Below are 14,614 nucleotides of genomic sequence, written 5' to 3' on the forward strand. Positions count from 1 at the left end.
ATCTGTTAGTGTGTGTTGGTTTTATTCAATTGCTTGAAAGCAATTAAATGCAATTTACAAGCTTGCTCATTTTTAAGAGATCCGATTAATAAATGTGCGATGTAACGTCCAGAAGAATCAATTTATTGTTTCATCTACACATACATAAAAATAATTGTCTTGTATATCTAATTTTATTTTACTCAGTACCGCAGAATATACAGAATCGACCTCGTTTCTTCTGAAGCTTCTTTCACTTGGAATATTCCATTTGCAGTATTTTCCCAGAAACATGCGCAAATTTTCGTTTGATAATTTGGACAAAGGTATATTTGAGCTTAACAATGTTTCGCACAAATCATGGTTAAATATCTCTTGCTCACTTATTTCCGATTAGTTGATTGTAAGCACCTAGATATCGAATCTTGCTTTTTCTCTCCCGATTCTAATTTCTTTTTTCTTGCCGGTGTGTAAAGCAGTTTTAAAAAAATTCCTACAGTAAACTAAATAATTTTTAGATCAATGGTTATTTAAAGCACTTAAATGTGTAACAAAATAACTTAAAGGATCAAAAATGATGGTTTTCGGATTATTTTAATGCAAACTAAAATTTTTAGGCTTACTTGTTAGTTACTGCATGGTAAGAAAAATACTTTTCCCATATCAATGAATAATTCTGGATATGTCTTGATCCACGTAGACAAATTCGATTCTTTCGACATTTTAGCTACACTGGATAAAACTTTTTACCTTCTGTACACACCAAAATCCAAAAGTAACTGTTCAAGTTCAATATACATATAAACTACATTGAAATTTTCCTTACCTAAGTTAATAAAAGTCCAATAAGAGGTCCCAATAGGTTAATTCTTGGGAAGTTATACTTTCTACTTTCAGGTACCTATTTAGAAATTGTTAAAAGATTAAGATAAGAATACAATTATTTTGGAAATATCAGGTACGAAGGTATTTTTGCACTATGAATCAACAAATAAATTCGTTTTGAAAACCTAGTATATGCACTTTATTTTTATTAAATATACAAGTATATGCAAAATTCAAAAGAAAAATACAAAAATATGCAAATGCATATGCACTCTTGCATATTTGCCTGACTTTGTCAATAATCAATGAATTGATCGCCACTCTAATAGATGAAACTGGCTGCAAAAGCTCTTTGCAGAAGAGAGTCCACTTCGATAACGGCCGACACAACAATGAAAATTGTCAAACTAAAGGTTGTAGACAAACTAAATAGCCAATACTCTAGCCTTAGTGCCGATCCATCGGAAGCATTACGCAACAGAATCGCAGAACGGCGCCTCTCTGAAATTACAGGTACGTTAGTGTACTTACAAAATCCAAACAAATATGACGAAGGACTAAACAATCCTGGTTATTTCCCCATGCCGAAAAAGAATGCAATGCGACAAGAGATGAAAAATTTGAGTCGTATAAATAAACAATAAACAAGTGATTGTGGAACCAGTGTAGGAGGACATAATGGAAGAAGATAGGCCAACTAATTCGGAGTCCGTGATTTTTAATTTGGAACAAGATCTTGAGATTGAATTGAAACGAGAAAGAGAAATCTTTTATAATAAAAAAAAACTCGTCCTTTAAAAAATGTCAGTTTATGAGACAGAAGGAGTGAAAAGCGATTATTTGTCCATGAGTCCATGGTCTATGACTATTTGATGATCTTAAAACCGACCAGCACAGAGGCCGAAAGGGCTTTCTCCGCAACAGGCTATATGTGCAGTTCTGTGCGAAGTAGGTTAGACGATAGATAAAATATGTTTTTTAAGTCTCACTTTTTAATATGTCTCACTTCCAAAAAACTAAATAATTCTTGTTTCCGTTGTTGAGAAATTTAGAATACAGACAAAAAAACATTAAAATCGTGTTGTTATTTTGATTCCACATTTTGCTGGATCCAGCTGGATTTAGGCCAATCTTGCAAAAATCCAGCTGGATTGAAAATGCTGCTGGATTGCAATCCCTAGTTGGTGCAACCAGGCATAAATAACTTATGCCTGGTTGCACTAATAAATCTTAAGCTCCAGCTTAGCCCAGCTCCGCTTATCGATAGGGCCGCTGTAAGTCTAACTTACTTTGCACCATAATTTTCGATTCTTATCGATCCAATCCACGTGGCAATCCATTGTGACAAGCTGAAAATTGATCTAAGACTCAATGGTCCAACGCGTATGTTTCGTAAGCTGAGCTTAAACAACGTCTTAAGTTTAATATCTGTTGATGCAACCAGGCATTAGTGACATAATAGTTATTTATGAAACAGTTCGTGAAGTATGCTTTTTGAGCACGCACGCGATGTTTTGAGCACGAGCGGGGCGAGTGCTATATATCGCGTAAGTGCGAAAAAAGCACTTCACGAACAGTTTCATACAATATTTTATCTACGATAAACAAATAAAAACTGCAACTCTTCGTCACTGGAATACATTTCTATTCTACAATTTTTAGAACTTTGACATTTAAAAATTTAATGCTCACATGTCATCACCATGACAACGCGAAAGTTAAGGACATTTGATTATATGAAAGTGTGCCAAAAAACAGTGCGAAAAAGTAAATCCCATTTAATAGTTATTTATGAAACAGTTCGTGAAGTATTTTTGCGAACGCACGCGATTTTTAGAGCACGAGCGACAACGGAGCGAGTGCTATACATCGCGTAAGTTCGCAAAAAGTACTTCACGCACAGTTTCATATAATATTTTATCTACGATTAACAAATAAAAAAAAACTGTAACTCTTCGTCACTCCAATTCATTTCTATTCTACAATTTTTAGAACTTTGACATTTAAAAATCCTAACTACTTTCAAACCACAAAACTGTCAAAAATTTTGTTGTAAGTCATTGCTCATATTGCCATTACCATGACAACGCGAAAATTAAGGATATTTGATTATATGAAAGTGTGGCAAAAAACCCATTGAAAGTGTGCGAAAAATTAAATCCCATTTAAAATACATTGTTACTTCACGCACACTTTAAACCCTTCACGCACTGCTATCTATAATGACAGTTTTCACAAACTAAAAATTTATACATAATAATATGACATAGAGTAGATAATCGTTATTTATGATATAAGTGTTAAAAGTACAATTTTAAGGCACGCATGTGAAGGTTTGCAGGATGGATATTTTTCCTTGCAGGATGGTTTGTAGGGGTTCATATCTAGATTCATTTCACATAATATGTCCGAAGTATTCCGACGTGCATATACAGGGTGTAACAAAAATACACGTCATAAATTAAACCACATGTTCTGGGACCAAAAATAATTAGATCGAACCTAACTTACCTTAGTACAAATATGCACATATAAAATGCACATTGAAGTTACAAAATAAAAATTGATATTTTCCAATATATTCAAAATTATTAGAGATTTTTTATTGAAAATGGACATGTGGCATTCATATGTCAGGGACACTTTTAAAAAGAAATATAAGTGAAATTTGTGCACCCCATAAAAATTTTATGGGGGTTTTGTTCCCTTAAACCCCCTCAAATATATGTGTACGTTCAAACTCAATTATTAAAATGTTTTTAAAACTTTTTTGTCCCTTTGTAATTTTTCGATAAGTCAGTTTTTATCGAGATATTTTGAACATTTGTAAAATCCAACACAAATTTTTACATGGTAAGTAAAATTATAGAGACCCGGGAAGAATATGAAAATTTATTGTGAATTTACATTTTTTAGGTATATTTTGAAACATATTAATACTCGATAAAAAATCGTTTATCGAAAAAATACTAAGAGGCAAAAAAGTTTTAAAAACATTGTGTTTAGCTAATGGTACCACAATAATAATTGAATTGGAACGTACACAAATATTTGGGGCGTTTAAGGGAACGAAACCCCCATAAAATTTTTATGTAAAAATATTAAAAAATAAGCCGCATCTCGATAAAAATTTGCTTATCAAAAAAATACTAAGAGCCAAGAAAGGTAATGGTACCGCAGTAATAATTTAATTGGAACGTACACAAAAGTTTGGGGGGATTTAAGGGAACAAAACCCTCATAAAAATTTTATGGGGTGTAAAAATTTCACTGTTATTATTTTTTTGAGCTGGCTCTACCATAAGAATACCACATGTCCATTTTCAATAAAAAATCTCAAATAGTTTTCGATATATTGGAAAAAATCTATTTTCATTTTATAACTTCAATGGGCTGTGACTTTTTTGTGTGCATATTTGTACTAAGCTATTTTTGGTCCCAGAATATGAGATTTAATTTATGAAATCCTTTATAAAAGGTATACTTGTTAAAATCCCTATGCAGGGCTACATCATAACACAAACAGAACTAGTTTTCAATCGGTTGACCGATCATCATCAGTGTTTTCTTGAATCGAACATGCTATAACCACCAAAGTAAAGAATATTTAGGTAAAAACCCTTTAAAATTAATCCTTCATAGGAACATATAAAAATGATGTGAATTTACACATGGATGTTTAAAATATCCAATGTTTTACGCTCGAGGTACCATTGAGCTAAATTTGACTTGTTCACATCATGGCTGTGTGGAAGCAAGTGATTTATAAAGGATTTCATGGTTTTTTGTAATAAATGGTATACAGCCAACTACAGGAAATTTTTTCCTCGTGGATTATTTAATTTATGACCTCCATTTTTGTTACACCCTGTATATTTTCCGAAATAGAGAGGGTACAAGTCAAGTACTATTATAGTACTTGACTATATAATATAACAATAACAAAAATTATTATTGTTAACACTATACGCCATGTGTACAATGTATCTGATTTCAAATCATATATAAAAATTAAGATTAAAAAACAACAAAACCGGATCTTTTTCTGAGGATCAAGCAGTAAGCACCTTTAATAACTCAACTATGTTGGAGTATTTAAAAATATTATTTTCTTGTATAACATAACTGAAATAGAATCGACACATTGTAATAAAAAAGTTACCATAACGTGACACTTACCTACCAACTTTTTCTACCAACCACTCTCTTAAACACAGAAAGAAAAAGTAGGAACTATAGATAAATAGTTTCCCTTTATATTCACAAATATTATGTATATGACGTGCTACAACCCAAAATATTATCGAGCCACGTGTGAATTTAACCTTGTTACCTTTCCTATTTTGCGAAATATTGATAATTTGTTTATTTGTGATAACTTTAGGGGTTTGTTATGCTCTTCTTCGTCGATGATTTTTGATACTGAATGAAGGATTATTTATGTTGTTTTTTTTTATCATGCGCTGATAGCAAATTATAGTGAACTATTTTTAATGGGAAATAAGCCACAATTTTACCAAAAAATTGTCTTTCTAAAGACAGATTACATGCTACGATTTTTTTGTGACGGATATTCTTGAGTTGGAATTGATTTCATGTAATCGAATGAACTATCTTTTAGTAAAGTCGTCCCAGGAACGCAACTCATAAATATTGGCGATATCATTTTAAAATCTTCTACTTTAAAATGTATAATACCGGGTGTCCACTTATATTTTCCCCCATTTTAATAACTTCTAAACGGTTCAAGATAGAAATATGCGGTTTTCGCTGAAATGTTTTAGTTTAGTAAAAGTTTTGTCTGAATGGATTGAATTTTTTATATCGCTTTCAATTACGAAATAAAAAATGGCGGATTTTTGAAAAAAACTTTGTTGACTTTTTTTTTAATGGAACACCCAGTATATTTTTTTGTAAATTGAAAGAAAGGTCATTCACCTATCCAGCGATATAAAGTTTTTCAAAATCGGTTGTCAAATCACTGAGTAATTAATTTTTAAAATGAGTGGTGCAACGTGGATATCACATACCTAAATAACATAACTGAGTAAAATGATATTATGTTATGTGATTTCCACATTGCATCTCTCATTTTAAAAATTAATTGCTCAGTCATTTGGCAACCGATTTTAAAAAATTTTATATTGCTGGATAGGTAAATGACTGTTTTTTCAAGACACAAAAAATATACTGGGTGTTTTAATAAAAAAAGTCAACAACGTTTTTTTTTCAAAAATCCGCCATTTTTTATTTAAAAGCGACATAAAAAATGGTCATTTACCTGAAAACTTGAAAAAACGGTCATTTATCTATCCAGCGATATAAAATTTTTTAAAATTGGTTGTCAAATGATTGAGCAATTAATTTTTAAAATGAGAGATGCAATGTGGAAATCACATAACTTGCTTAGTTATGTTATTTAGGTATGTGATATCCACGTTGCACCTCTCATTTTAAAAATTAATTACTCAGTGATTTGAAAACCGATTTTGAAAAACTTTATATCGCTAGATAGGTGAATGACCTTTCTTTCAATTTACAAAAGAATATACTGGGTGTTCCATTAAAAAAAAGTCAACAAAGTTCTTTTCAAAAATCCGCCATTTTTTATTTCGTATTTGAAAGCGATATAAAAAATTCCATCCATTCAGACAAAACTTTTACTAAAATAAAACATTTCAGTGAAAACCGCATATTTCTATCTTGAGCCGTTTAGAAGTTATAGGCAGTTAAAATGGGGGAAAATATAAGTGGACACCCGGTACCTATATGTCTCAATTGCCAATATAAATGAGTCAGATTAAATAAATTATTAGAAGAATTTTTTTTTACCTAGCAACAACATCTTTGTTTATTTTAGTAGTATTTTGTATTTTGACAACGAAACCCGATTTGGGCGTCGAAACGGTAATAAAATAATTTTTTTGGTAAAATTGTGGCTTATTTCCCATTAAAAATAGTTGATTATAAAAATGCCACAAGGAAATAGCTTCAGAACAACATCAAATTATAATGGTAGTAGAAGAAAAAATAGTAACCTCGACAACGACACAGATTAAGTTAATTATGTTTTGCTTACTTAAAGTTTGCAAAATATTGATGTTTGCATTACATATACCTTTAAGTAAACAAGATGCTTCAATTAAGACAGCTCACCTGAAACATCTTCAATGGAAGAAGTTTTTCCGGGAAACTCCGAGACAGCTCAAGAGCATATCTTTTATCGTTAAATAATGGATGTAATGTCGTCGCCCTAAACGAAGAGGCAACCCGTTCAAGAATCTTAAGTGGAATAAAAGTCAACTGGTATATCAATAATTTAAGTAGTTGTAATCTCTTTACCGACAAACTAATTTTTTATTCCTCTTCTTTTTCCTCTTTATAAGCAACTCTGATTCTTCACTGGCGGATTGATACATCTATGGAAGGTTGTATCCTCCATCTTTTACGCGGTCGTCCGATACTTTTTCTACCAATTATTGGTGATTTATCTTTTGCTATTTGGACATGGGTCTCCCCCCATTCTCCTTATGTGGTTATTCCATTCTTTTTTTTATTTAGTATCCATTCGTTTATACACTGTACGTTACGTTTTTTTCTAATGTATTCAGTCCTGTTTTGATCTCTCATCCTATTTCCTGTAATCATTCTCAAGTTTCCTTGTTTCTCTTAGTAGTCTTTCTATTGTGACTGTAGGGTTTCGTTTCTGATTCAGAAATCGAATCAGAAACTATCAACTTTAGAGAAAAGTCACTAAAGACTTTTTGTTTGGAATGATCCCAAAAACCTAAAAAAAACTTTGTTCCATGCAAAAAAAATAATTTTAGGAAAAAAACAAAAAAAAAAAACGTTTAAAAAATTTTTGCCCACTTTTGGTCCTGGCAACATGCAAATTTGTTAAAAGGAGGTCCTTTTTGAGTAAGATTGTGCAAAAAATCCGAATCGGAATATTTTTCCTAGCGGATGCACAGTGCTTTCTGGACTAACTAGTATACCTATTTGGTTTTTGCGCTTGATCTCTCACTTCTTTGTCCAGGTCTCCATAGTTGGACAGTGTAATTGCAAGATATTTTTTTCCATTACTTGTTCAATACTGATACCAATCAATTTTTATTTTACATTTGATTGGTTCTTTGCTGATTACTATTGTTTTAGTTTTTTAAGTTAAGATTGTCATATTAAAAATTCTTTTGCTCTTACAATAAATCTGATGGTCCGAGAGCTGTTAGACATTTTTGAGTACCTAGGTATTTTAGGCAATCTGAAAATTTTTCAGGTGACTCTTCCATGATAGCCTAATACAAAAATGCCGGTCTGGCTGAAGGGTAGCGGTTATTTTCCCCAAAAATCCCCCCCAAAGTTAAAGAAAGGGTAAAAATTGTTATTACAAAAAATATCATTGACGTGACTTTAAAGCAAATTTAGATATTCAAATATAAAGAAAATAAACAGGCCAGGAGATTTGCGAGAGATTTTAACTGTGCAAGATGCTTGCATGGGCGCCCCAGGATTATTTTCAGGGGGTGCATCTGAACTTCAGAAGATTGCATCTAAGTCTGTAGGTACATACTATTAACCAGTATAAAATATACAGCTATACATGTATAGCTATGTACTTTCTTTTCGGATAGGGGGTGCAATTGTTATTTTGACAGGGTATTTTTTAATATTAAAAATAAATATTCTAAAAAAGACAGGATTTTTTTGGTTAAATTTTCTAACTGCCAGGTGATCAAATAAATTACGCGTGCATGTGAATAAAAAGCGCTATAGGTAAGCAGCAGTGTGAGAAAGAGCGTATACCGATAGCTGTTTGTGTCCTCTATCGCAGCGAGTCCGTTCGCTCGAGCAAAATCACGTGACCTGGTGATACCTATGTTGTTGTGCCTCAAAATGTTGGAGTAATTATTATATATTTTAGATTTTTAAGTAACTTTTTATTGAATAAAGGAAAATAATACGTAGGTACTATACAATAGATTTTGCAAATATGATAGAAAAAGATAAATTTATTATTATAAATATATAGGTAGAAAAGTATAAAAATATGAACTAAATTAATTCTGTGTCCGAATCTTGTACTTCTTCTTCAAACTCTTCATCTGAGCTAAAATATTTATTTTCTTGTTCTTCGTCAGACTCCCCTCGAGACTCAGATTCCTCTTCTATAATATGCTCTGTAAATAGTGTGTCATATGTGTTTATAATTAATTAGGTAGTAATTAATTAATTGAGTTGCTACCTACGTATTGTCTGTCCTTTTATACGGAGTCGAAGCCTGGACAATCACAAGCGCATCTGAAAAAAGACTTGCCATTTTTGAGATGTGGTGTTATCGAGCAATGTAAAAAATATCATGGACACAACACGTATAAAACACGGAAACATTAAGAAAGGTGAAAAACGCACAAGAAATACTCAACATTATATAGGAAAAAAATGAGCTACTTTGGTCACATACTAAGAAATAAAACACGTGATGTGATTGGTTATATAAGGAAAAGTGCAAGAGAAAAGAGAACCGGAAAGACGATGCATATCCTGGTTGAAAAATTTAAAGTAGTGAAGTGTTAAAACAACAACAGAACTCTTCAGAATCGCTGCAGACAGAACAAAATGGGCCGTGATGATCGCCATTGTCCTGAAAGGATGAGGCACACGAAGTAGCGGAAGATTGAATTAACTAAAAAAAAAAAAAGATTTTAGTTATAAAAAGAACATCTAAGCGTACCTTCAGCAATATTTCTAAAATTCTCTTCGGTTCGATGATGAAATATAGCATCATAAACTGATTGCAGCAAACAATCTCCCTCAAACCAATTAAAATCCAATTTATCCATATTTAGTATCCATCCATTTCCGTTAGGTGTTAAAGAACTGGGGACTTGCAAATATGCGTTTCGTCAAATGCTCGTGATATACTGAGTTCTCAGCAGATGTTGTCTTAATTCGGCTTTGCACGGAGGTAAAGTAGATGGATCACACTTTTTCAATATTTTTTTAAAAGGCTCATTTTTCTTATTAAACTTATAATTTTGGCAGAATGTTTGAAATCGTGCTGTGTTGATATTTGATAAATTTTTTGTAACATACATTTTGCAAATGTCCAAAGTTTCGAAAATTTCATCGCGCGAACTGGTAACGTGAACAACTCCAAGATCCGTTAACGATAAATTAAATTATTATTAATAAAAAGATACCTGAAAAATCTAAAATATATATTAATTACTCCAACATTTTGAGGAACAATAACATGGGTATCGCCAGGTCACGTGATTTTGCTCGAGCAAATGGACTCGCTGCGATAGAGGACGCAAATATCTATCGGTATACGCTCTTTCTCACACTTCTGCTTACCTATAGCGCTTTTCATTCACATGCACGCGTAATTTGTTTGATCATCTGGCAGTTAGAAAATTTCACCAAAAAAAAACCTGTCTTGTTTAGAATATTTATTTTTAATATTAAAAAATACCCTATCAAAATAACAATTGCACCCCCTGTCTGGAAAGAAAGTACATAGCTATGCATGTATAGTTGTATATTTTATATTGATTAATAGTATGTACAGATTCAGATGCAATCTTCTGAAGTTCAGATGTACCCACTGAAAATAATACTGGGGCGCCCAGGCATGCATCTTGCAGAGTTAAAATCTGTCGCAAATCGTCTGGCCTGTTTATTTTCTTTATATTTGAATATTTAAATTTACTTTAAAGTCACGTCAATGATATTTTTTTTGTAATAACAATTTTTACCCTTTTTTAACTTTGGGGGGATTTTTGGGGAAAATAACCACTATCCTCCAGCCAGACCGGCATTTTTGTATTAGGCTATCATGGACGAGTTACCTTAAAAATTTTCAGATTGGCTAAATAAATACCTACATTGCCTATAAAAATACCTACTCAAAAATGTCTAACAGCTCTCATGCTATGAGGACTAGTCTTTGAAGACTAAATCCTGTTGTTCATCTGCTAAACTTCTCTGCTAAAATCCTCAATTCATTAGTTCTTATAAAATTTTAGTTGATAGTTTTAGGGTAGTATTTTTTTAATAATACTGATAGAATATGACCTTTCCTCATTCATAAGCTACCATTAAAGTGACTGTAGGTAACTTAATTATTTTCTGAGTTATAGCTATTGTTGCAAAAAAAAGTTATTTTGGGATAAATAAAATAACTTTTAAAATATGTGACCGATCGCTTTGAAATATAATTTTTTTAAGCACTACAAGACTCAACATTTTACTTAATATGAAGGTTGTAAGTTCATGTTTAAATAAGTTAATAACATTTATAAAATACAATTATAAAAAACTCTGCGTGGGGGTTATGAGCGTGAAGATGAGTGGATTGACTAGCTCAGAAGCCTCATTCACACTCACAGCCGGTCCCAAGCCCGGATAAAAGAGGAGGGTTGATGGACCAGGTTAGCATCCTACCCATTGTAAAAGAAAACAAGGCTCAAAGAACCGATATAAAGCCTAATATAACCCGACGGAACCTAAGATGACGAACCACGCAAAGAAAAGGAAAACGAGAAGGAAAAAGAAACCCACAATCAGATTAGTAATATGGAACATCACTTCGTTCAACAACAAAGACCAAGAGATAATAGAAGAACTGATAAACAAAAACATAGACATTGTGCAATCCAAGAAACCAAGAAGAAAGGTAAAGGCCAAAGAGACTATAACCAATATATTTTAGCATATAGTGGAGTGAAGAAAGAAGAACGAGCACGAGCAGGCGTAGGTATACTTGTCCATAAAAAATTTAAAGACAACATAAGTAACTGCCGGTACATTTTCGAAAGAATAATACATTATGAACATCACAATGGACTATCAAAAATTAAATGTCATATCTATCTATAGACCCGAGGACTGCAAACCTAAGGAGGAACGAGAGGCATTCTACGAACAGTTGCAAACCATCCTGGATGACATACCTCATGAAGAACACTTAATTCTTATGGGTGATTTTAATGCACGAATCGGAAATGAAATAGTTCCAGAAGTAAAACAAAGATTCAATGAAAACCATGTCAACGCAAATGGAGAACTCATGACTAATCTCTGTGCTTTTAACGAACTGAGAATCAATAATACATTTTTCGACCATAAGCTTCAGTATAAATATACGTTTGAAAACTCCAGGGGACACAAATCTATGATTGACTTTATAGTCACGAATAGAAAAATCTACCCAAAGCAGATTCTAGATATTCTAACATTAAACTCAGCATACGCAGGGAGTGAACACAAACTAGTCCTAGCAAAAATAAGAATGAAATTAACACCAAAACATTTTCTACAGGAAATCACCGAGAAAAAATTCAAAAATTTCACTGTGGAACGATGATACAAGAGAAATGTACCAAAGGAGGCTGGCACAGAAGATACAGCTGAAACAAATAGACGACATTGAAGATATAAACGCGAGCTGGGAGAAAATTAAAAACAGCATTGAAGAGGCAGCAACAGAAGCTCTAGGAAAACGCAAAGTGATACTGAACAAAAGAAACAACAACAATACACCATGGTTCAGAAAAGAAATAAAAGCGAAATGCAAAGAGAAGCGAGAGGCGTACATGAAGTATAAAACATCAAACACTCCAGAGTCCAGAGACACCTATAGAAGAATACGAAATGAAACAATGCAATTGGTAAGAAGAACAAAAAATGAACACTGGGAACAGTTTACAAAAAGGATGGAAAGCGACTTCTACGGAACTAAAAAACAAATATGGAGATTCATAGGAAGCCAACGGAAAGAAATGGAAGAATTGATAGAATACAATAACTTACCAGCAAACGAATGGAAAAGATACTTGACGGAACTGTTTAAAGGAAAGGAAAATAATAATCAAAACAATAACCTACCTGAATTAAGACACGAAATAGAAATCAGTTTTCATGAAGTAGAGATAGCCTCGCCAGGACCAGACGGAATAACCAACGAGCTTCTAAAATACGGAGGAGAAAGTATACCTAACCCTAGAGCTGACAAAACTTATACAAAAACTAATATTGCACTCACAATAAAACACTGAAAACTTTGGTTTTCTATACTTCCACAAAATTTATTATTTACAACTATGTGACTACAGCTGTTTCGGCAGAGTGCCTTTCTCAAGTAATATAATTTACAACGTGTTTGCCTTTTTTAAGTCCCTAACTGAAGAGGTTGAGGAGTGGGGAGCTGTTTGTCTCGAGTTGGTCATTCAGAATTATATCTGTATTTTTCAGTTTATTAATTTCCATAGATTCTAAAAAAGATAGCTTAAAGCCTTTATTTTGGATATGCAGAATTTGAAACTCTTCATTGAAAGAATGATTATGATCTAGAAGGTGAAGTGCGTATGTAGAAGTGTCTGTTTTTCTATCGTTGAAAGCCCTTTTGTGTTCTGCTATCCGTTTGTCAAAAGTTCTGCCAGTTTGACCGATGTACGTTTTCGGACAGTCACCACAAGTTAGTTTGTACACACCACTCTGTAGTTGCTTTCTCTTTCGGCTTTTATTGTTCTTAATATATTTGTATTAATAAATATATTTATATTAAGAACAATAAAAGCCGAAAGAGAAAGCAACTACAAAGTGGTGTGTACAAACTAACTTGTGGTGACTGTCCGAAAACGTACATCGGTCAAACTGGCAGAACTTTTGACAAACGGATAGCAGAACACAAAAGGGCTTTCAACAATAGAAAAACAGACACTTCTACATACGCACTTCACCTTCTAGATCATAATCATTCTTTCAATGAAGACTTTCAAATTCTGCATATCCAAAATAAAAGCCTTAAGATATCTTTTTTAGAATCTATGGAAATTAATAAACTGAAAAATACAGATATAATTCTGAATGACCAACTCGAGAAAAACAGCTCCCCACTCCTCAACCTCTTCAGTTAGAGACTTAAAAAGGCAAACACATTGTAAATTATATCACTTGAGAAAGGCACTCTGCCGAAACAGCTATAGTCACATAGTTGTAAATAATAAATTTTGTGGAAGTATAGAAAACAAAAGTTTTCAGTGTTTTATTGTGAGATAAAATGAACTTCCATCAAGTAACGGTCGAATCCATCAATTAATATTGCACTGCAAGATACCAGACGCATGGAGAAACAGCATAATGATACCAATGTTCAAGAAAGGAGACAAAGAAGACCCCAACAATTATAGAGGTATAAATCTACTGAACACCACACTTAAGCTAACCACAAAAGTCCTAACCAACAAAATCAATAAACTAACAACTTTATCAGATGAACAACAAGGAATCAGATCCGGAAGATCCTGCGTAGACGCCGTATTTGTACTGAAACAAATAACAGAAAAGGCCATCGAGTACAATAAACCAGCATATATATGTTTTATAGACCTGACAAAGGCTTTCGATCGCATCCAAGTCGAAGACGTCCTACATTTACTGAATAGAAGAAACATACCAATCAATATTATACAAACCATCGAAAACATCTACTTTCATAATCGAATACAGGCAAAAATAAATGGAAAACTAACGCCGTTTATACCAGTACAAAGCGGAGTCAGACAAGGTGACTCGTTAAGCCCACTGCTCTTTAATATAATAATGGACGAAATAATAGAAGCACTACGTAAAGGTCTTGGTTACAGAATGGGGAACAAAGAAATCCACATATTATGTTATGCAGACGACGCCGCATTAATCGCCGAGACAGAAGACGATCTTCAAAGATTAACACACATCTTCAATACAACAGCCAAGAAATACAATATGATAATATCAGCAGAAAAAACCAAATGTATGACAACATC

The 14,614-nt window shown here is 32.8% G+C and overlaps 1 protein-coding gene across 5 annotated transcripts in view; it reads right to left on the reverse strand.

Annotated features, from left to right (window-relative positions):
- Nucleotides 1-14,614, reverse strand: part of LOC114325338 (GPI ethanolamine phosphate transferase 1-like) — a 229,856-nt gene that overhangs the window by 199,385 nt on the left and 15,857 nt on the right. The window contains exon 1 of one of the 5 annotated variants that reach the window (XM_028273391.2): nt 4,983-5,079. The exons of the other annotated variants lie outside the window; for them this stretch is intronic. The gene's annotated coding sequence lies outside the window, so the exon portion shown is untranslated. Of the gene's footprint in view, nt 1-4,982; nt 5,080-14,614 lie in introns of those variants that run through there. 5 annotated transcript variants of the gene reach the window in all.

This window comes from Diabrotica virgifera, chromosome 1, assembly GCF_917563875.1.
Source record: "Diabrotica virgifera virgifera chromosome 1, PGI_DIABVI_V3a".
Classification (NCBI taxonomy): Eukaryota; Metazoa; Arthropoda; class Insecta; order Coleoptera; family Chrysomelidae; genus Diabrotica; species Diabrotica virgifera.